The 24,239-nt window shown below is 44.4% G+C and overlaps 1 protein-coding gene across 3 annotated transcripts in view; it reads left to right on the forward strand.

Moving 5' to 3' along the window:
- Positions 1 to 24,239, forward strand: part of CCDC82 (coiled-coil domain containing 82) — a 499,168-nt gene that overhangs the window by 313,438 nt on the left and 161,491 nt on the right. The window lies entirely within an intron of this gene.

Raw genomic sequence — 24,239 nt, forward strand, 5'->3', positions numbered from 1 at the left:
GCCCAGTCAAAAGATTGTATTCTGGGACCAAGCTTGGACACAGCATCCCAGATGGCATTCCTCACTTCAAAAAAACAAGCCTATCTGACAAGACTATTTCAAACAAATGGTCACCAGAACCCAGCTATCTGCAAGGAAAATCCTGCAGGCCCTAGGGTTCTTGGCCTCATGCATCCTGCTAATTCCATATGCCAGACTGCATATGAGGAAACTTCAGTGGTTCTTAAAAAGTCTTTGGTGCCAACATTCTCAGGACCTGGAAACCGTCATTCCTATCATAACCTGTCGAAGGACAGAGTTTCTTTGGTGGGCAGCAGCATGCAACCACAACAAGGGACTGCCCTTTACTCAACCCCACACCGCTCAGTCCCTCACCACAGACGTATCAGACTATGCCTGGGGAGCACATGTGGACAGCAAATGCATTCAGGCCACTGCAGCCCAAGTCAAATTCATCTGCACATCAACCAAAAAGCAATGCTAGCTGTGCACATCAACCAAAAAGCAATGCTAGCTGTGCAGCACGCCCTGACAGCTTTCAGAGCCCTACTCCCTCCAGGACAACTGCTAATAAAAACAGACACCACCACAGATGTTCATCGTGTTTCACTGTTGCAGTCATTACAATTGGGTTATCCTGCTGGCAGGCTACCCACAGTCTGCCCGAATTCCAAAGTCTAGGTCCGGCGTCGGCTGCTGTCACCTCCTCCGTGACATCAGTGTGCCAGGGTTATAAAAGATGCAGCCAACGCCATTTTCTTCAGTCTTTCTTGCTGCGAGGTAACCGAAGCAAAAGCAGTTCACAAGTGCCAGTCAGCCGACTCCTGAGATTTTCAAATTCGAATTTCAGATCCGAAGTCTTCATTAAAGCTAAGTACCCCGTTGGGGAAACTTTTTTCTTGCTCCAGACCGATGTCAGAAAACGTTAATAGTTTTATTTCTTGTGGGAAGCAAATACCTCATAAGGATTTTCATTCTTACTGTATTCCTTGCCTAGGCCCTGATCATAACGTTGCTAGTTTTCAGTTTTGTGCTAGATTTAACCAAACGCACTATTAAGCGTCGGTACGATTTTGCATTCCATTACTTTGGCAGAAGATTCAATTATATAAAGCTGTCGGAACAGCCGACTACCGGAGTTTATAAAAAGCGCAAAGAAAAAGAAAAGGACAGGCATCAGAGATTCAAAACTGACGAGGCTTCTGCTAGGCCTGTCGCCGGTTCTCAGTGAGGCACTTTCGCAGCCCCTGACGTCCACTACCTCAGAGCCACAGGCCGCTTCCGACTCCCATGTGGAGCCGACTAGGCTGCTGGAAACTCAAGGTATTGAACACTCTGAAACTATTCCCTCAGATGGGTCCAGAGCCGCTGAGCAGGCATCAGCTTCTAAGGGTGTTTTCAGGCCTACACAGTTATATGTGAAACCTACTTCAGCTTCAAAGGCAAAGACTAAAGCAGCTCTAAAGACAAAGAAACAAGTATAGCATTCTCCTGGACAGGCCACCATGCCTAAAAAAACAGATGCTTAAAATGGCCGAAGACCTAATTACTTTGATCAGGGGTTCCCATCCCCCTCCTGATAAGAGGCCTAGGCAAGAGATAGAATACGAATCTTCAGACCAGGTTTCCATTTCCTCTGATTCCTCCTCTGAACAGGAATATTCTGTTCCTCCCCACGAGGATTCTGATGCTGAAGAATCTATCCCTTCAGCCTCTCCTCGTGAGGATTATTCTTTTGGGGAGACCCTGCATACTATGAGGGAGCATTTCCACTGGGAGAGTCAAGATTACTCAGAATCCAAGAAAAGGCTCAGAGGCTTCCTTTTATTACCTCAACACAGGCCCCTTGCTATCCCTCCTGTTTTAGACATTGTAGATGTATTTGCAGAGTCCAGCCTGTCTCCTGACTCTACCACCAGCTCCGGCTAAGCCAGACAGATACTACAGGGTTCCTGATTCACATAAATTTCTTTATAAAAACCCTGCTGCTGACCCAGAAGCTATCTCTCCGGGTCCCAAAGGGGTCAAGGCTTCCACTGCAAAAAAACTTATCCCCTCTGATAGGGACAGATGGGGGAAGAAGATTTATACTTCTGCTACCTTGGCTGTAAGAGCTTTAAATTGCCAGTTTCGTATGCTTAAATATCAGCAATATCTTATGTCACTGCTTAAACAGAAAATGTTGACAAATTCAGAATGTGCAGAAAACAGAAATACAGGATTTATTGCATGCAGCTGAACAAGTGGGAAAGCATACTTTGCAATGTGGTTTTGATTCTCTAGAGGCCTCCTGCAGGGCCGCTGTTACAGGTTCGGTCATTAGGAGGCATGCTTGGTTAAAAGAACAGAATCTGCCTGGTCATGTTAAAGCAAAACTATTAGATGCTCCATTACAGCATGATACTTTGGTGTTAAAGCAGAAGAGGTGTTGAAGAAAATGGAGGATAAAGCTAAATCTATGCAAACAGTCAAGGATTTCTTGCAGGTACAGTCTCCCAGATTTAGCAAGAACTGGCCTACAAAGAATTGGTCCTTTCCAGTGTCAGACAGGTCACAAAGAGGCAGATCACAGCCCCAAGGCTCATACAGGCCTAAACAATGGGGTGCTTCTACCTCCAAAAGCGGAGAGGAAATATTACAACCATACAGGAAACTGTCTCAATGACTTTCACCAAGCACTTACCTTCTGGCAGCCCCTTTGGGGGGAAAACTGGCACTTTTTCCACAAAATTGGCACATGATCACCCAGGACATATGGGTTCTAAATTTTGTATCACAAGGCTACAGGTTCCACTTTCACACCCTGCCAAGGCAAAACGGTATGCCAGACCTGCCACGCAATCAATGGGCAGAGGCACAAAAACAAGTTTCATCCCTCATGAATATGAGAGCTATTCAGTTAGTACCACAGCAAGAGCAGGGACTAGGATTCTACTCAAGGCTATTCTTGGTGCCTAGAAAGGACAAAACCTGGAGACCAATACTGGACCTGTCTATCCTAAACACATTCCTGGATATTCCAAAATTCAAAATGTTAACTCTGCAGCAGCTTCTGCCCATGCTGGGCAAAGAAGGCTTGGCTTGTGACTTTAGACCTGAAAGAGGCATACCTGCATGTCCCAATCAGACAATCATGCAGAAGATACCTCAGGTTTATAGCTGGCTCAATACATTACCAATTCTCTGCACTGCCCTTTGGCTTATCTACTGCGCCCATGGTCTTCACAAAATGCCTGGCACCAGTGATTGCATTTTGCAGACAGAGGAATACAAATATATCCTTACTTGGATGACTGCCTTATTCAAGCCGAGAACAAGGACATTCTACTACAGAATCTGGCATTTGTTAAAAGATTACCAACAGGTCTAGGGTACACAGTAAACGAAAAGAAATCAAAGCTCGTACCCTCTCAAGAGATAATATTCCTGGGTGCAAGCTTAACTACAACTGCCCAGATGGCTTATCTCACGCCAGACAAACAAAGACAACTGACTATTTATTTCAAAATGTTGGCAACAAAGACCCAGTTATCTGCAAGAAAAATTCTGCAGGCTTTGGGTTTCATGGCATCCTGCATTCTGCTGATTCCATATGCAAGACTGCATATGAGGAAACTTCAATGGTATCTAAAAAGTGTTTGGACTCAACATTGCCACAGCCTGGAAACCATAATTACTCTCATTCTCTGCCTGCAACAGGAGTTTCGATGGTGGGCAAAAGCCTGTCACCACAACATGGGACAGCCTTTCACTTTGCCCACAGCCAGGCAGACATTGACAACAGATGCGTCAGATTATGCCTGGGGAGCCCATATGGCAGGAAGATGTATTCAGGGCACATGGTCCACAAGTCAAATGCATCTACATATCAATCAAAAAGAGATGCTAGCTGTTCAAAACGCCCTGACAGCCTTCAAGGATCTACTTCATCCAGGACAACTACTGATAAGGACGGACAATACTACAGTTATGTGGTACATAAACAAGCAGGGAGGCACACATTCCTACCCCCTCTGCAGACTAGCCATGAACTTGTGGGACACAGCATTGACTTACCAAGTACATCTGCAAGCACAATTCCTGCCAGGAAGGACAAATACTCTGGCAGATGAACTAAGCAGAAACCTAATGGATCCCCATGAGTGGAAATTGGATCCACAAGTCCTTCACCATGATAACAAGGAACTGTGGATGCCCGGACATGGACCTATATGCCTCCCCTTATAACTACCAACTACAGAAATTCTGCACAAGGACTTATCACAAGCAAGCATGGAAAGTGGATGTTCTATCTTTCAGCTGGAAAGACCTAACAGTATATGCCTTCCCTCCTCTGCCTCTCCTCCCCAAGATACTCCTCAAGGTCAGACAAGAGAAATCAAAAATGATACTGATTGCCCCAGACTGGCCCCGTCAGCACTGGTACCCAATCCTAAAGAGTTTGTCTCAATGCCCAGCTTGGACATTACCTCAAATTCCTCACTTATTGACCCAACAAGACAGTCAAATACTGCACAGCCAACTCAGGACCTTAAACCTGGCACCATGGCGGATAATGTAGCCAGTCAATGCACACCTCTCTCTAAAGCAGTGATGGATGTTATTTTGGAGGCCAGGAGGCCTAGCACCAGAAAATCTTATGCAGAAAAGTGGAAGAGATTCTGTACTTGGAACTAGGCACAAGGTTTTGACACGATTGTTCCAAATATTCCTCAGATTTTGCAATACTTAACTGAGATGCTTGATAAAGGCCTTTCTTTTTCATCAATTAAAATTCATGCCTCTGCCATTTCAGCTCATTACAATACAGAACCACCTATTTTTTCGCATCCATTACTAAGACAGTACCTCAGTGGGGCCAAAAACATAAGACCCCCAAGGAGAGCACCAATACCTGTATGGGACCTCAACTATGTCTTGGAAAAACTCACACTGCCTCTGTTTGAACCCGCTTCTGCAGCTATTAAATTTCTATCCTGGAAAACAGCTCTGCTCCTAGCAATAACCTCTGCTAGACGAGTCTCAAAGTTACAGGCACTCATGGCTGTGGAACCTTTTATAATTTTCCATCCTGACAGGGTTTCTCTGCGGTCAAACCCTACTTTTATGCCTAAGGTAGTGTCCAATGTGGCCCTTAACCAAACAATTAATTTGCCTACCTTTTATCCAAACCCACAGAATAAGGGTGAGAGAATTCTGCATTCTTTGGACATTCACAGGCAGCTACGCTTCTGCTTGGACAGAACCAAAGCTTTCAGAAAGAATGATCAATGTCTAGTGGCATATGCTGCAGGATCATAAGGAAAGCCTATCTCAAAGCAGACAGTTTCAAAGTGGATAGGTCACTGCATTCGTTTCTGCTATTCTCAGCATGGCAAATCGGCCACATTCAACCAGAGCAGCAGCCACTTGAGCAGCCTTCCTCAGAGGAGTACCAACCAAAGACATCTTAGAGGCTGCAACTTGGAGTTCAGTGCATACTTTTACAAAGCACCATCATTTACCTTTCTACTCTAAATCCAGGGCAGGATTTGCCACTGCAGTTCTGCAGGGCCTGATAGCCTCTCCTAATCCTATTTAGCACCAGCCTCCCAACCTTAGCTTTGGGATTCAACCCAATTGTAATGACTGCAACAGTGAAACACGATGAACATAGTACAGTTGTGTACCTACCATAAATGTAGATGTTCTAGTGTATTCACTGTTGTAGTCCAGGTTACCCTCCCACCATCCCCCTTTTCCTTTGCTGGGACGTATCTGTACTTCTCTATTCTATACAACCTATGTGATGTATTTGCTTGTAGATGAAGGAAAAGTTGTTTTTTGTGCATGCATGCTCATTAGCATAATTTAGCCTACCATTTTAGGGGCACCTGACATCTGGGGCAAGAAAAACTGAAGAAAATGGCATTGACTGCATCTTTTATACCCCTGGCACACTGACGTCAGGGAGGAGGCAACAGCAGCCGACGCCTGACCTAGACTTTGGAATTTGGGCCGACTGCGGGTAGCCTGCCAGCAGGATAACCCAATTGTGATGACTGCAACAGTGAATACACTCTAACATCTATATTTATGGTAGGTACACAACTGTACTTTGTGGTACATCAGCAAGCAGGGGAGAACCCACTCTTACCCACTCTGCAGGTTAGCCATGGCCCTGTGGAACACGGCCTTGGGCATGCAAGACCATCTGCAAGCTCAATTCCTGCCAGGCAAACAAAACTCATTGGCAGACGACTTAAGCAGAAATCTCCTAGACCCACACGAGTGGCAATTAGAGCCCAGCACCTTCAACCTTCTGATTCAGAAATGGGGGACCCCAGAGGTGGATCTCTTTGCCTCCCCCTGCAACCACCAGCTCAGCACATTCTGCACCAGGAATACTCGCAGCAGGGCCTGGAAAGTGGATGTCCTGTCTTTTCAGTGGGTAAACCTCTCAATCTATGCCTTCCCACCTCTGCCCCTTCTCCCAAGAGTATTACTCAAAATAAGACAGGACTGACCAAGGACAATTCTGATTGCCCCGGACTGGCCATGCCAGCACCGGTACCCACTCCTGTGCAGCATGACACTGGTGCCACCCTGGCACCTACACCAGAACCCAACCCTGCTGTCTCAGCAGGAGGGACAAATTTTGCATCCACAATGGCAAACCCTAAATCTTGCAGCCTGGCTTATCCCTTGAATTCTCCCCCAGCAACCCTAAGCAAGCAGGTGCTGGACGTCATTCTTGAAGCCAGAAGAACCAGTGCAAGAAAATCCTATGCTGATAAGTGAAAAAGGTACTGCTCCTGGATTAAGTGTAAAGGAGAGGACACAACTCTGCCCTTCCTGCCTCTAATCCTGGATTACTTACCAGATCTACTCCACAAAGGCCTGTCCTTCTCCATTAAGGTACGTTCCTCAGCCATTTCGGCTCATTACAACACTGAGCCACCCTCTTATCAAACAGTTCCTGAGTGGGGCAAACAACCTAAGGCCGCCAAGGAGAGCACCCACCCCTGCTTGGGACCTTAACTTTGTACTGTAAAAGCTCACACTTACCCCCTTTGAACCTGCAGCGTCAGCAGAGTTAAACAACTTCTCCTGGAAAACAACCTTGCTTTCCTGGCCATCACTTCAGCTAGAAGAGTGTCTGAGCTATAACCACTTATGGCTGTGGGAACCCTTCATTATTTTCCATGCTGACAGGGTTTCCCTCAGGACTAACCCTTCCTTTATGCCTAAAGTGGTGTCCAGTGTGGCTCTCAACCAATCCATCCATTTGCCAACCTTCTTCCCTAATCCTCAAAATAAAGGGGAAAGGATCCTGCACTCCTTGGATGTGCACAGACAGCTCAGATTCTACCTTGATAGAACTAAGCCCTTCAGAAAGTCTGACCAGTTACTAGTCAGCTTTGCAACAGGGGCGGAGGACAAGGCCATTTCAAAACAAACAATTTCCAAATGGATAGCACATTACATCCATTTCTGCTACAATCACCATGGGAAACCCAACCCCACAGGGGGTCATAAAACATTCCACTAAGGCACCATCTACCTCTACAGCATTTCTCTGGGGAGTCCCTACCAGGGACATCCTGGAAGCTACTACCTGGAGTTCTGTACACACCTTCATCAAGCATTACCACCTGCCTATCTTTTCTAAATCCAGGGCAGGTTTTGCAACAGCAGTCCTGCAAGGCATTCTAGCCAGCTCCAACTCTTCTTGACTGCCTCCACCCTTTCTTCAGCTTTGGGAATCTACCCAAGTGTGATGTCTGCAACAGTGAAACATGAAGAACATAGTACAGTTGTGTACACTTACCATAAATGTAGATGTTCAAGTGTATTCACTGTTGCAGTCCTGGTTTCCCTTCCTCCAGCCTCCTGGTTTCTCTGTCTCTCTAAACTCTCTATGCCTTTACTCCCCCCTTTCAGGGGTATTGGTATTGGTATTTACTTTTTACTGGTGATGTTTTCCTCCACCATAACTTAGCTTTCTATTTGGGGGTCTCCTGACATTTGGGGCAAGGAAAAACTGATATAATGGCATCGGCTGTCTGTTTTTATACCCCTGACGTCAGTCCTGGAGTGACAGCATCCGACACAGAAATACTGAGTCTCTGGTATTTGGGCTGACTGAGGGCTACCTGCTGGCAGATAACCCAACTGTGATGACTGCAACAGTGAATACACTCAAACATCTACATTTTTGGTAAGTGTACACAACTGTACTTTTTTTATGTACTGGCCAGATGTTCGGGTCGCTTAGGTGGGGAAATCTCAAAGGTTATGAGTACTGCATCATGGAAATAGAAGGGTATCCTACTTTTCTCCTTACGCTGACGTTCCTCTTGTGACATTCAGTTCTGAGGATTGTGTGTGTCAATATCGCTTTTATGGCCATCATACTCCTAAGCTTTTATGGCCATCATACTCCTAAGCCCATTTATACAACGTCTCAAGTACTAGCAGTACTTAAAAGCTCTTGTATACTGGCCAGACCTTGGGTCACCCTTGGCAGAGGATCCCTCATGCAAAAAATACTGCAATATAGAAGAGAAGGGACATCTATGGTTATAAGATTTTACACACCTCTTCTTTCTATGGGACATTTACTTTGTTAGAGGTCATTCTTTATCCCTTTTGAAGTTGCATCTTTAGCAGATCTGATGTTTTTGACCTAAAAGGCTATATCTTGTGGCTGTTACTTCTCTTCTAAGAGGATTGTTTGTTATAACTCCTGCCCTTTAAACCTCTCAGTCTTATATTCCATAAAGAGAAAGATAGTTTCCTTGAAGGCAAATCCTTCCTTCATACTAGAATGCTACTGAATAACAACATAGGTCACACTGTATGTTTACCATTTCTTTACTTTATATACTCCATTCAAGGAGAGTATCTGCTTCTTTTTAACGATGACCACGTGCACCATGGTTGCTATGTCGAGAAAACTCAGTTCATCAACAAAGCTGATCAGTGTTTGTTTTCTTTTCTACAGGTGTAAAAGGAAAGTGAGACTCTTACATGGCCTGGCTAATCTTCAACCACTAATAGTAAAATGACTGTTTTCTGTACACAACAACACTGATGAAACTTTCCCAGGCTTCAGCCCTTTCTTTTCATTTCTAATGCTCTGAGTGCCAGCATCTTCATCCAGATTTTGTTTGCTGATCAGTACTCTTGCAAGTTAAAACATTGCCAAGCTTTTTTTGACAGTTTTGCCTAAAATTAGAGATTCATTTGGCTTTGAATTGCTCATTATTTTCTATTTTCATATTAAGGCTAATTTGTTTGGAGTTTGCCACTCCTTTGGAGAGGTCTTTCATTTTATTTTTCTCATTCCTGTTGCTCACAATCTCCTTTCTACACTTGTTCAGATCTTTTATTAGCTTTGTTTTTAAACAAGAAAAATAAAGTCAAAACCTGTGGTGTATAATGTCCTACAGAGGTTAGAGATTAGTTTTTCATTAAGCATGCTGGCTGTATCTTGCATTGGTGAAAGGTCAGATCAGCTTTCACTTGGTTGGTAGCTTGTGATATTACATTAATGGCCAAGTCTTTGGTTTTTAAAAAGTGCAGGTCCTGCATGCACAGGTTGCCTCACAAGGGCTGACATTTAAAGTAAGATGTGTGTTTTGGTGGTTCTTAACCTAAAAAAAAAAAAAAGTAGGATATATGTGCCAAGTTTGATGCAAGGAATATTCGTGACAGAAGAAACCAACTTTGAAAGGATTATTCCCTAGGGAAGATGACCAGGAGCCTCCCACCATGTCTGGGTTTAGAGAGTCTGAGGCATGGGATAGGCCTACTAAAAGAAAGGAGCCTTACACTCCTGCGGAATTTCCCCTTCTTTTAGAGTGAACTGAAGGAGAGGAGAGTCATCTCATGAGGGCAAGGGTCTCCAAGCTTTCTGTTCAGTTTGTGGGAGATCTTGTGCACAGGCTGCTCAAATGTAATTCAGTCAGGATAGGATTGTTTCCTCCCATTCAGTGATGGATTTGTATGGGTCATCATTTTCTCTGCCCCTTTTGCCAGGGCCATGCAGTCAGTTTCTTCACACCAGTCCATTTCTGCAAGAATTTAATAAAGAAAGTTCTCAAGGGACATACTTCAGGTTCAGAAGAAGTTTGTTGTCATATCGCCCTCTCAGTCTGGATTGAACAGGGATAGTGTCACTCTCTAGTCATCTCTGCCAGCCTTCTCATCAGGCCTGGTTCCAGCTTTGAGCCTGCCAGTACCCTGCCGGCCCTTACACCAACAAAGCTTGTTCCTTCCTTGTTGGTTCCATAGTTGGAACAGATGCCTACGATGTCAACGATCTTTGTGGGGCCGGGGCTTAGGTTGAGACCTTGTCATCAAGCCTGACACCAGTCTTATCTGCATCAGTTTTAAGGTCAGAGAATGTGACATCAGTGCTGGGCTTGGTACTGGGTCTAGCATTGATCCTGTGTCAGTATTGCTGTCATGGGTTGGTACTGAGCCCGTGGTGCTGCTTCAGGTGTGAGCAAGTCTCAATCCTTCTGTTGCAACTCATCTTGCATAGGTCTCTCCCTGAGCCTGCTTAATTACTGGCATTATCTAAAGACCATTTTCTCTATGCTGTTAAGCCCACAACATCATCTTGTTACCAGGACAGAACCTCTGAAGATATCTAGTGGGAAAGGACCTGAGATTCTGAGCTCATCTTAATCCCCGAGTCACCCTCTTCAGCTTGTTCTGCAAGGTAAGCACAATGAGTTTTAAGAAACACATCAACTGCACCTCACAGTCTCTGGAGTCCCACACAAACATTGCTGTTTTGGCTGATTCTTCTTTACACCAACATTGCTGTTTTAGCTGATTCTTCTTTACACCCCTCCCCCCGTGACCCCAAGTTCATGAAGATTTTACAGGTAATGTTGGAGAAGGGAAGTGACCAGAATCTACCCCATCAGCCTCAGAAAAAGTTCTGCTGGAAGCTTTCAGGTCCCTACGGTTACCTTCATTGTTGGTCCTTCCTATTGGTGATATGATGGAGCATATCTCCACAGATGCAAGGAAGGAACCTGACACAATGGCTTTTGTTCCCAAGAGACCATACAGGGTCCTCTGAGCCCCCACCTTCAAAGAACTGGGACTTTTGGACAAAGAGTCCTTCAGGGGACACTGTTATTGGTATAGTGTCTCTGAAGAACACTCCAACCCCACAGAGCCTAGTGATGCATCCTTCACGGAAGTAGTCAAGGGAGGTTGACCTCTTTGGGAAGCTGGTGAAACAAAAATGCAAAAAGCAATAAAAATAAGAAAAAAACAATAAAATTATAAAAGTAAATAAATAAAACTAAGAAACCCCCCAGGCCACTTTTTCAGATCAGCGGTTTCATTTATTAAATATAAAATTCTTCAGATAGTGCTTTTATTTATTAAATATAAATTTCAAATCCACTTTTTGTAATCTGAAGAAGTTTATATTTAATAAAGAAAGTACTAAGCCACCGTTTTTGTACTGTTTTGCATTTTACTGCCCATTTACTGGCTGTTGTACCTGTCAGAATCTCTGTGGCTTGCGGGTTTCTTATTTCTTTGGGAAGCTGGCTTAAACATCCTTTTCCTTTTCAATCAGGGCATTTAATTATCAGGCACATATCAGTCAGGGCATTTAATTATCAGGCATTATTATGCTAATTGAGATGTCCAGTACACTGGAGAAGGTGTCTAATTTGGGGCTGCATACAGAGCTCATCAGTGATTTTTTTTCCCTCTTGAATAATCTCTTTATGAGCCTGATCTGTCATTCAGCAGATAGTATACCAGGGTCTGTGGGCACCAGTGTACCCAAACACGGTCATACCAGGCCTAAACCATGGGGTGCTCCTATCTCCAAAAGCGGAGATGACAAATCACAACCTTTCAGGAAACAGTCCCAATGACTTTCTTCTACCAGATCCAAGCACTTTTCTTTTGGCAGCCCCTTTAGGGGGAAAAATAGCACTTTTTTCATCAAATTGGCAAAGGATTACCCGAGACAAGTGGGTCCTAAACATAGTGTCCCATGGCTACAGGTTCCATTTTCACACTTTACCAAGGTCAAAAGGTATGCCAGACCTGCCACACAATCAATGGGCAGAGGCACAAAAACAAATTGCAGCCCTCATGGGTATGAGGGACATTCAGCATGTACCACAACAAGAGCAGGGGCAAGGATTTTACTCCAGACTTTTCCTAGTACCCAGAAAGGACAAAACCTGGAGACCAATACTGGACCTGTCTATACTAAATACGTTTCTGGAAGTTCCAAAATTCAAGATGTTGACTCTACAGCAGCTACTGCCCATGCTGGGCAAGAAAGCTTGGTTTATAACTTTGGACCTAAAAGAGGCATACCTGCATGTCCCAATCAGACAATCTTGCAGAAGATACCTCAGATTCATAGCTGGCTCAATGCATTACCAATTCTCTGCACTGCCCTGTGGCTTATCTACTATGCCCAGAGTCTTCACAAAATGCCTGGCACCAGTAATTGTGTTTTGCAGACAAAAAGGAATTCAAATATACCCCTACTTGGACGACTGCCTAATTCAAGCAGAGAACAAAGACATTCTACCCAAGCATCTGGCATTTGTAAAAAGATTACTAATTGGCCTAGGGTACACAGTAAACAAAAAGAAATCAAAACTAGTGCCCTCTCAAGAGATAATATTCCTGGGTGCAAGCCTAAATACAACTGCCCAGATGGCTTATCTCACGCCAGGCAAACAAAAGCAACTGACTACTTACTTCAAGAATTTGGCAACAAAAACCCACTTATCTGCAAGGAAAATCCTGCAGGCCTTAGGTTTCATGGCAATCCTGCATTCTACTAATTCCATATGCCAGACTGCATATGAGGAAACTACAATGGTACCTAAAAAGTGTTTGGACTCAACATTGCTACAGCCTGGAGACAGTAATTGCACTCATTCCCTGCCAGCAGCAGGAGTTTCGATGGTGGGCAGAAGCCTGTCACCACAGCGAAGGTCTGCCATTCAGTTTACCCCCAGCCAGACAAACACTGACAACGGATGCATCAGATTATGCCTGGAGGGCCCATATGGCAGGAAAATGTATTCAGGGCACATGGCCTGCAAACCAGATGCATCTACACATCAATCAAAAAGAGATGCTAGCTGTTCAAAATGCCCTGACAGCTTTCAAGGACCTACTTCATCCAGGACAGTTACTGATAAAGGCAGACACTACGGTCATGTGGTACATAAACAAACGGGGAGGTACATATTCCTACCCCCTCTGCAGACAAGCAATGACCTTATGGGACACAGCATTGGCCTTTCAAGTTCACCTGCAAGCACAATTCCTGCCAGAAAAAACAAATACTCTGGCAGACGAGCTAAGCAGAAACCTCATGGATCCCCACGAATGGAAACTGGATCCACAAGTCTTCAGCATGATAATAAGGAAATGGGGATGCCCAGACATAGATCTATTTGCCTCCCCTCACAACTGCCAATTGCAGAGATTTTGCACAAGGATTTATCACAAGCAAGCATGGAAAGTGGACGCCCTATCCTTCAGCTGGAAAAATCTAACATTATATGCCTTTCCCCCATTGCCTGTCCTTCCCAGGGTACTCCTAAAGGTCAGACAAGAGAAGCCAAAAATGATACTGATTGCATCAGACTGGCCATGCCAGCACTGGTACCCAATCCTGAAGAGCTTGTCTCAAGGTCCAGCATGGATACTGCCTCAAACTTCTCACTTGCTGACCCAACAAAACAGTCAGATCTTGCACAGCCAACTCAGGACCTTAAATCTGGCAGCATGGTGGATAATGTAGCCGTTCAGAACACCCTTCTTTCAAAAGCTGTTATGGATGTTATCTTGGAGGCCAGGAGGCCCAGTACTAGAAAATCTTATGCAGAAAAATGGAAGAGATTCTCTGCTTGGAACCAGGAACAAGGCATAGACAGATGTGTACCAAATATCCCTCAGATTTTACAATACCTGAGATGCTAAACAAAGTCCTTTCTTTCTCATCTATTAAGATTCATGCCTCTGCCATTTCAGCCCATTGCAATACAGAACCACCTATCTTTTCTCATCCTTTAATAAGGCAGTACCTCAGAGGGGCCAAAAACATTAGGCCTCCAAGGAGAGCACCAATTCCGGCCTGTGACCTCAATTATGTTTTGGAAAAACTCACACTGCCTACTTTTGAGCCAGCATCAACAGCAGATATAAAATTCTTATCCTGGAAAACAGCTCTGCTCCTAGAAATAACCTCTACAAGGCGAGTCTCAGAGTTACAAGCACTTATGGCTGTGGAACCTTTCATCGTTTTCCATCCAGACAGGGTTTCTCTTGAGAACGAACCCTACATTTATGCCTAAGGTGGTGTCCATTGTGGCCCTCAACCAAACCATTCACTTGCCAACCTTTTATCCTAATCCACAGAACAAGGGTGAGAAAATTCTGCATTCTTTGGACATACACAGGCAGTTAAGATTCTACTTGGACAGAAATAAAGCTTTCAGAAAGACTGAGCAACTTTTAGTGTCATATGCTGCAGGTTCACAAGGAAAGGCCATCTCAAAACAGACTATTTCTAAATGGATAGGCCATTGCATCCGTTTCTGCTATTTTCAGCATGGCAAATCAGTGCCTAAGGACATTAGGCCTCATTCCATCAGAGCAGCAGCCACTTTAGCAGCCCTCCTCAGAGGAGTACCAACCAAAGATATCTTAGAGGCTGCAACTTGGAGCTCAGTGCACACCTTCACAAAGCACTACCACTTACCTCTTTACTCTAAGTCCAGAGCAGGCTTTGCCACTGCAGTTCTGCAGGGCCTCATAGCCTGTCCTAATCCTATTTAGCCCAGCCACCCTACCTCAGCTTTGGGATTCAACCCAAGAGTAATGACTGCAACAGTGAAACACGATGAACATAGTACAGTTGTGTACCTACCATAAATGTAGATGTTCGAGTGTATTCACTGTTGCAGTCCAGGTTACCCACCCACCATCCCCCTTTTCTTTGCTGGGACTTATCTGCACTTCTCTATCCTATACAACCTTTTTGGTGTATTTGCTTGTAGATGAAGGACATGTTATTTTTGTGCACGTATTTTTATTGGCATATTCTTTCAGCCCTTCAATATTGGGGCACCTGATATCTGGGGCAAGAAAAACTGAAGAAAATGGCGTCTGTTGCATCTTTTATACCCCTGGCGCACTGACGTCAGGGAAGAGGCAACAACAACCGATGCCGGACCTAGACTTTGGAATTCTGGCTGACTGCGGGTAGCCTGCCAGTAGGATAACCCAAGAGTAATGACTGCAACAGTGAATACACTGAAACATCTACATTTATGGTAGGTATACAACTGTACTTTCCTCTACCTCCATTAAGAATCTACCTCCATTAAGAAACCCAGAGAACTGGATTCCTCTGTGGAGGAGGCAGATTCAGATGAGGAATCCTTTGCTTACTCCCAAAATCCCCTCTCTTTTAGGTTATGGATGGTATGAAGAAGGATCTACCCAGTCCTGATGCTCCCTTTGAAGAGATTTCATTTGGAGACACAATGTCTAGGATGATGGAGTTCTTTAAATGGTATTATGCTTAGGTTTCTGAGATACAAAAAAGGTACTATGAGCTACTGCAGATGGATTCTCCCAAACCTTCTGCTGTCCCTCCTGTTTTGGCTGTCTTGTTAGGTGCCTTTCCTAATGCCTCTAAGGCTCCAGACTCTCAGCCCTCTGCCCCCCAAGAAACCTGATAGGTTCTATAGGGTGCCTGTGGACTGTAAATTCTTGTACACGTGTTGTCCTGCTGATTTCTCGATGTTTCTAGCTGCTGGCAAGCCTTTTCAATTGCTTCCTTCTCATGATATCCCTAGTCATCCCCGTTTCAGGAAGTTTTTACGTTTCTCTGTTGCTTCCTGGCATTTTCAGTTCTCTGCTTTGTTCTTCGACCTTTCTATTGCTCCACAAGTATTCACCAAATGCCTCGCTCTTGTGATTTTTTTTTTTGTAGACTTCAAGGGATCCAGGTCTTTATAACCATGAAGAGCCACACGCTGTCCAGGTCAACAGTGTGTTCCAACTGTTTATTAGTAAAACAAGTTAAGCGCTTTCGTCCCCTCAAGGACTTCTTCAGAACCTGATGCTGTATAAAATCACATGACTTATATACAAGTTAAAACATACATCACCCAGTCACATTACATCCTCATGTCAGTTCCTTAACCCATGAGTGTTCATCATATGTTACCATCAGTGGAAAACAGTCACTGTCTGAAACAAAAAACAATATGATCCAAGCATAGTAAGAACCTAATAAAAAAGTCTTCCTACAATATTTGTAACAAGGCATACATAAATATACCCACAGTTAAACATGTGCCTATTGTACAAAAATTCTATTTAAAATGCATATACCCTATTAAAGTAAGCAAAATTTGTAAAAAAAAAAAAAAAAAAAAAAAAAAAAGTTTGGCAGCTCTCGTTTTAAGTACAGGATTGATCACAACATATCATTTTAAACCTGGTTTGTGCATTGCATCTAATCTAAATTGCCATAGAAGTTCCTTTTATTCTAGTTTCGTTTTCCTAGCCCCCCTCTAGCTTCTAATGGAACTACTTCTAAGATTCCAAAAACAAACTTTTTATGGCCCCTCACATACACAAGTGTGTTTGTACAACGCATTGTTCTTATTGCATTTCCTTATGTCATATAGGGGTTCATAAATTATTTTGGAAAGTTTCCTCTCCATTTTCCCCACATAAAATGAACAACAAGGGTCGCAGAGGGTTAAGTACATCACACCACTTGTATTGCAATCTCTTCTTGAAAAAGTAATTGTGTGAAAGTGTTCAATCTCGCCATTTGTTCTTACACACGGGTTCGGAGCCGATCCTTGGCTCCGAGTCGGCCGCATCGCAAAGCTCTGCATCTTAGAGAAGCTCGAGACCAGACTATATCCCATAATCCTCCCTGCTATTCCTCAGATCTAGTTTGCGAGAAACCAGACCGCTTTCTGTTTCTGCTCCCACGATTCACCCTAAGCGTAGAGCCCCATTGCCTCAGCCAGCCCCAGAGGGTGCTCCCTGTTCCTCGGAGACCTCACCAGAAGCCCCCTCTGATGAGGTTCCGAGGAAGAGATTGTGCAAGAGGAGGCACATTGATTCCCCACAGGAATCTCTAACGTCTGACACCGATTTGGATGAGCCAGAGGGGTCCCCACGATCCCCCTCTGAGGATGTGTCATTTGCAGACATCCTGGAGATCTTGAAACAGAGGGGTGATTGGCAGTCCCTAGCCCCCACTGAGGACGAGTCGGTGTTGCTGAAGGCTTTTGGGGCTCAACCTTCTACCTCCTGGGTGACCCCGCCCTTCGATGAATTGATGGACTTGATCGCACGAAGGGCGTGGGAAACACCGGACACAGTGGAACCGGTCCCCCAAAAACCAAACAAATTTATCACGGCCCCCCCCCCCCAGGATAAGGCCTAGGAGTTCCGGTCGACGCTATGGTGGTGGCGGCGGCCACGAAGAAGGAAATGTCTGAGTCTTCCTCTTCTGTTCATCCTCTTCTGTTCATCCTCCTAATAAAGATTCTAGGACTATGGACAGATATGGGAAGCGCGTTTTTAGTTCAGCAACTTTTTCCATGCGTTCACTAAACTATTTGACACATTTTATACGTCTACAGAGGGATCTCATTAAGGAACTGGGAGATACCCTCCAGGGTAACACAGATGCTGCTGTCTCAGATAAGGTGACAGCACAACTCAACACCCTTACTTCAATAGCAAACTCATCCATGAGGCTCATCTCATATGCAGCCGAAGGATCGAGTAGAGCTGCAGCTTCAGCGATTTGCTCTCCGTAGACAATCCTGGATGCAACTGTGCTCCTTTGCGGAAGCCTTCAAGTCTTCCTTTGCCAACGCCCCCTTTGATGGTGCCACACTCTTTGGGCCCAAAGTAAAGGAGACTCTAACTCGGTGTGAGCAAGAGGGGAAGACCCTGTCTGCTGTTGGGGTCCGTTTTTCCGCTCCATCTAGGCCGTACCCCAAAGGGCAACGAGGCGGAAAAATGTGGTTCCGTAAGACTCCGGGATCTTTCCAAGCCACACAGGGTGATGCCCCCTCCAGAGGCAGAGGAGGGGGAAGAAATGGAAGACGCCGCCCCAGTGGCAGAGGGGGTCCGCAAAATCAGGGCGACAGGGATACAGTCTCTGGGGAAGCCCTTCCAGCACTCTTGAATGGAGGCCCGACTGTCCTACTCTGGAGGCGGTCGGGGGTTGCTTGGCTTTATACCCACAAGCCTGGCTAAATCTTCGGATTCTTGGGTAAAAAGCATAGTAACCAGAGGATACATAATTCCCTTTACGTCCACCCCACCTCAACAAAGGAGACTTCCAGATGTGCCACCCCATCTGCGAGGTCCAGCAGCTGTAGAAATTTCAAAGCTGCTCAAAAAAAGTCATCCAGCCAGTCTCGGCGGACCAAAGAGGATCCGGAACTTACTCGAGGTTGTTTTTAGTTCCAAAGAAGACAGGGGACTGGAGACCGATTTTGGATCTCCGCAATCTCAACACCTTCGTAAGGAAGGAAAAGTTCCGGATGGTCACGCTACAGTCGATCCTTCCCTTCTTACAGAAGGACGATTGGATGTGCTCAATAGATCTCAAGGACGCGTACTACCACATCAAAATGGCCTGGCCGTCCAGAGATCACCTGCGCTTCCGGCTGGGAGCTAGTCATTTTCAATTTCGAGCTCTGCCCTTTGGACTCACCTCAGCCCCCAGGGTATTCACCAAATGCATGGCAGTAGTGGCGTCTCACTTGAGACGGCAAGGATTCCGGGTGTTTCCGTATTTGGACGACTGGCTCCTCACCGCCACCACCAGGCATCGTCTTGTACAAGCCAGAGACTACACAGTCGACCTTTGTTCCCACTTAGGAATTTTCTGCCTTATCGCCCTCACAGCATATCTCATTCATCGGAGCAGACCTAGATACACGGTTAACACTGTTAAAGCTTCCTCCACTAAGGGCGTCAGCCCTCAAAGAACAGGTGGTGGTTCTTCTTCAGAACAGGAAAGCCCCAGCCAGGCTAGTGTTAAAAGTTCTAGGACTAATGGCAACGTCTCTGATCGCAGTTCCCATGGGGAGATTGCACATGAGGGTCCTCCAATGGCTGCTTTTCACGCAATGGTCGTTCCAGCAGCTACCCTTATCGCACGAGATACTAATAACAAACTCTTGAAAACGAGATCTTTCATGGTGGGTAAACAGTCAGGATCTCACAATGGGTCGTCCGTTTGTCCTACCCAACCCGATGGCCACAATAACCACGGATGCTTCTCTGATAGGGTGGAGGGGACTTTTTCAGAGAAGAACAGTCCAAGGGGAATGGTCCAACATGGAGTACAACCTGCACATAAATGTTCTGGAGTTGAGGGCGGTGTTCCTAGCGTTGCAGCACTTCCAAGCTCTCTTACCTCTGGGAACAGTGGCAGTTCAGACGGACAACATGTCTGTGGTCTGGTACATAAACAAGCAAGGGGGAACAAAGTCTTACCCATTATGCAGAGAGGCCATGAGAATTTGGCAATGGGCAGAGTCCACGGGTCGCTTTCTAGTGGCAACGCACATCCCGGGGTCATCCAATGTCATTGCAGACAGGTTGAGCAGAGCCATCCTGTTACCTCACGAGTGGTCCCTCAATCCACAGGTGGCAGAAAGGATCTTCCGCAGATGGGGCGCAGATGGGGCCAGCCTTGCTGCGATCTGTTTGCATCCCCGTTGAATGCCAAATGCAGAAGTTACTTTGCCCTTCTACCCCCTCTGGGGGATGTTCCCAGGGATGCACTGGTGCACGATTGGCCCCTGGGTCTTCTGTATGCATTCCCTCCTACCCCGTTGATTCCCAAATTTCTACAGAAAGCCAGGAACCTGGAAAGGGCGATAATACTCATAGCGCCATTCTGGCCTCGGCAGATATGGTTCCCCTTTCTTCGAGCCCATCAAAAGGAGGAACCTTGGATTCTGGACCCAGTACCAGATCTATTGACTCATTCGTCGGGAGTTCCTCACCCATCTCTTCAATCCCTCAAACTGATAGCTTGGCTGCTCCGCTTCCCTCTTTAGCCAGGTCAGATCTTCTTTCTCCGGCAGTTCAACACATTCTGGTTGCCTCTCATAATGCCTCCACCAGAAAGCTTTACAGGAGCAAATGGAAACACTTCGTATGTTGGGCATTAAGCCAACACATAGATCCCTTGGTAGCTCCACTACACAAAGTTCTGGAATTCTTATCAATTCTCTTTCACGAAGGGGCCTCAACTTCCACCTTGAGAGTACAGTTGGCGGCTATATCTGACTTTCATATTGGTGAGGGGGGCTCTTCTATTATGTCTCACAGGCTTTGCAAGGCTTTTATGAAAGGAAACTTCCACCTTCGTCCACCCATTCGGGAGCCCTTTTTCCCATGGAATTTGAACTTGTTATTGTCACAACTGATGTTACCTCCCTTCGAACCGGCTTCATCCTGCCTCCTAAAGTTCTTATCGTGGAAGACACTATTTCTTGTGGCGGTCACTTCAGCTCGAAGAGTATCAGAGCTACAAGCGTCATCAGTCAGGCCACTGTACTTGATCTTTCACCCAGATAGTCTGTTTGCACACAAACCCGTCATTCCTCCCCAAGGTATGTTCTGTCCTAAATATCAACCAATCCATAGAGCTCCCCACGTTTTTCAAGAATCATACAAACAAATTGGAGTATATGCTGCACAAGTTGGATGTTCATAGGCAGCTGAGATTTTACCTGGACCGGACTAAAGATCACAGAAAGTCAGATCAGCTGTTTGTTTCATTTGCAGACAACAAAAAGGGTATGGCAGTCACGAAACGTACCTTATCTAAATGGCTTTCCGATTGTATAGAATTTGTGTACTCTATTAAGAATCAGTCATTACCTTTCAAGCCTAAGGCTCATTCTACCAGGTCCGTGTCCACTTCCTTGGCTCATGCAGCTCGCTTACCTTTGGACACAATTTGTGCAGCAGCTACCTGGGCTAAACCTCATACATTTATCACTCCTTATAAGGTTGACAGGACCTCCAAGGACAGGACATCCTTTGGTTCCACTGTGCTCAGGAACGTTCTTCCATGAGTCACCCAGGGTGATGGAGCTACGGACGCTACCCGTGTGTAAGAACAAATGGCGAGATTGAACACTTTCACATAAAGAAGTTATGTACTTACCATAACGTTCCATGTGAGGTGTTCATCTCGCCTTTGTTCTTACATTCCCTCCATTCCCCCCCCCCCCTTCACATATTATGGAAGAACAGGTAAGACTAGAGTCTGGTCGGGATTTTCTTACTCCTTTCTAGGGTTCTTTGGTCTGTGTCCTCATTAGGATATAGTTCACCGCCCATAGGCATCACTTATTATAGTCAGAGAATGTTCATGGATAACCATGTGAATGTGTACGTCTTGCACCAAGGTGATGATTAGCGGTTTGGTTTCTCGCAAACTAGATCTGAGGAATAGCAGGGAGGATTATGGGATATAGTCTGGTCTCGAGCTTCTCTAAGATGCAGAGCTTTGCAATGCGGTGGACTCGCAGCAGAGGATCGGCTCCGAACCCGTGTGTAAGAACAAAGGCGAGATGAACACCTCACATGGAACGTTATGGTAAGTACATAACTTATTTTTGTTGAAACTGTTGTTCAGAACAATGTCCCTTTTGTTAAATATGTGTGGTGGCTGTAACTACATCTACCATATTTGGTTGTTCCGAATTTATGGGGTTTGGGGTGCCTAACACTTGTTTAATGCTCTTGTCAACCTTGTATGTAAATGTGGGTGTTTCTCTTATGTGCTGAAACAACTCATCAGTTTTTTGAATGGCCCAATTCCTTAGAATTATATTCTTTGTCCCTGTTCCCCTCATTGTACTTATTCACCATAACGTTTTGAAAACTCTTAGTATCTGTGTTTTTACTGTGTCCTATACTCTCTAGTAAGTCTGGCTTCACTAGTATACATGGGTGTCTGGTGTCTCTGTTACTCACCACTTCTTCCATAAGTGCTCTTAATTCCTGTGGCTAATCCATCTCTAAGAAGATGGATGTCATTTTTTCCAGTTCTACTTGGAACAAAATTTCATAGAGTTCTTCCTAGCCGCACAAATGAATTGTCCCTTTACCAAGTTCCTTTTACAGTAACCTGGATGCTCACTGTTGAGTGCAGAAAACCATTAGAGTATGTATCCTTTCTGTAGATCGCATTTGTGTAAGTTTCATTCAGTATTCTAAGATGACTGTTCAGATAGTTTATGCTGTCTATGTTCTTAGTGTGCATAAACTTCAGGAAGGTTGATGTGCCCTGGAGGTAGTTCAAGAATGACTCAATCTCTGTGGGGTTCCCTTTCCATACAAAAAAGCAGGTCATCTAAAAATCGAAAATAGTAGGACCATAGTGGGTATTAGATTGAATCTACTATAGCCTCTTCTTCCATCCTAACATCACTATGTTTGCAAAAGTGAGAGCATGCCGCTCCCATTGCCACTCCACTAACCTGTTTGAAGTATTCACCTTCAAAGTACAAGAAATTATTGGTTAGTAAAGTTCCATCAAGTCTACCAAGAAGCGTGCGTCATCAACAGAAAACAATTTGGTTTCTCAGATCGTATCTTCAGAAAGTTTCAAACCTTCCTGGTGTGGTATACTTGAAAAAAGATCAACAACTTCAGCCGTCAAAAAACAAGTTGAGTCTTTGGAACTCTTGACGTCAAGTCCCATGAGTCTGTTAGGACATGCATGTGTTTATTGCATACCTGTTTAACATTCCTGTCTGTTATGCCTTTGATCCCTGTGCAGCTACAATTAACCTGTAAGGGGAGGTCCTCTACACTTTTGTGTACTTTGGGGATACCAAATAAACAGGTTTCTATTGGTCAAAAAACAAAGGGTATCTGGAGTAATGAATTAATTGATTTATTCCTAGAAGATGCCCTTTTGCAGGGATTCATTACTCCAGACCCTTGTTTTTTTGACCAATAGAAACCCATTGATTCCAGCAGCATTTGGTATCCCAGGGAAAGTAACGAGTAAAGTAACTATCTGGGCATTCTTCTTAGAATACTGAATGAAACTTACACATATACGATCTACAGAAAGGATGCATACTGTAATGGTTTTCTGCACTTCCAGGTTACTGTAAAAGGAACTTGGTAAAGGGACAACTCATTCATGCAGCTAGAATGAACTCTAATGAAAATCCATGTTCTTAGAGAGGGGTTATCTACAGGAATTAAGAACACTTGGGGAGAAAGTGGTGAGCAACAGAGAGAGCAGATACCCATGTATACTGGGGAAGCCGTATTTACTAGAGAGTATAGGACAGAGTAAAAACACAGATACTAAGAGTTTTCAAAACGTTATGGTGATTAAGTTCAATGAAGGGAACAGGAAAGTAAATAATATAATTCTAAGGAATTGGTGCATTCTAAAAACTGATAGGTGTTCCAGCACATAGGAGAAACAACCCACATTTACATACAAGGTTGACAAGAGCATTAAACAAGTGTTGAGAGGGACCCCAAACCCCATATATGTGGAACAACCAAATGTGGTAGGTGTAGTTACTACCACCACATATTTAACGAAACAGAAATTGTTCTGAGCAACAGTTTCAACAATAAAATTACTTTCTCAAGAGGAGACTGCAATACAAGTGGTGTATTTAACCCTCTGTGACCCTTGTTGTTCATTTTATGTGGGGAAAACTGAGAGGAAACTTTCCAAAAGAATTTATGAACACCTATACAACATAAGGAAATGCAATAAGAACAATGTGTTGTACAAACACACTAGTGTATGTGGGGGAGCATAAGTTGTTTGTTTTTGGAATCTTAGAAGTAGTTCTGTTAGAGGCTAGAGGGGGAGCTTGGGAAATAAAACTAGAATAAAAGGAACTTCTATGGCAATTTACATTAGATGCAATGCACAAACCAGGTTTAAATGAATGTCATGATCAGTCCTGTACTTAAAATGAGAGATGCCAAACTGTAATATTTTTTTCACTAATTTTGCTTATTTTAAAAGTATATGCATTTTAAATAGAATTTTAAACAGAATTTTTGTACCATAGACGCATGTTGAAATGTGGGTATATTTATGTATGTTTTGTTACAAATAATTGTAGGAAAACTTTGGTTTTTATTCGGTTTTTACTATGCTTCTATCATATTGT

Source organism: Protopterus annectens, chromosome 5.part0 (genome assembly GCF_019279795.1).
Source record: "Protopterus annectens isolate FY-2018-M chromosome 5.part0, PAN1.0, whole genome shotgun sequence".
Taxonomy (NCBI): Eukaryota; Metazoa; Chordata; order Ceratodontiformes; family Protopteridae; genus Protopterus; species Protopterus annectens.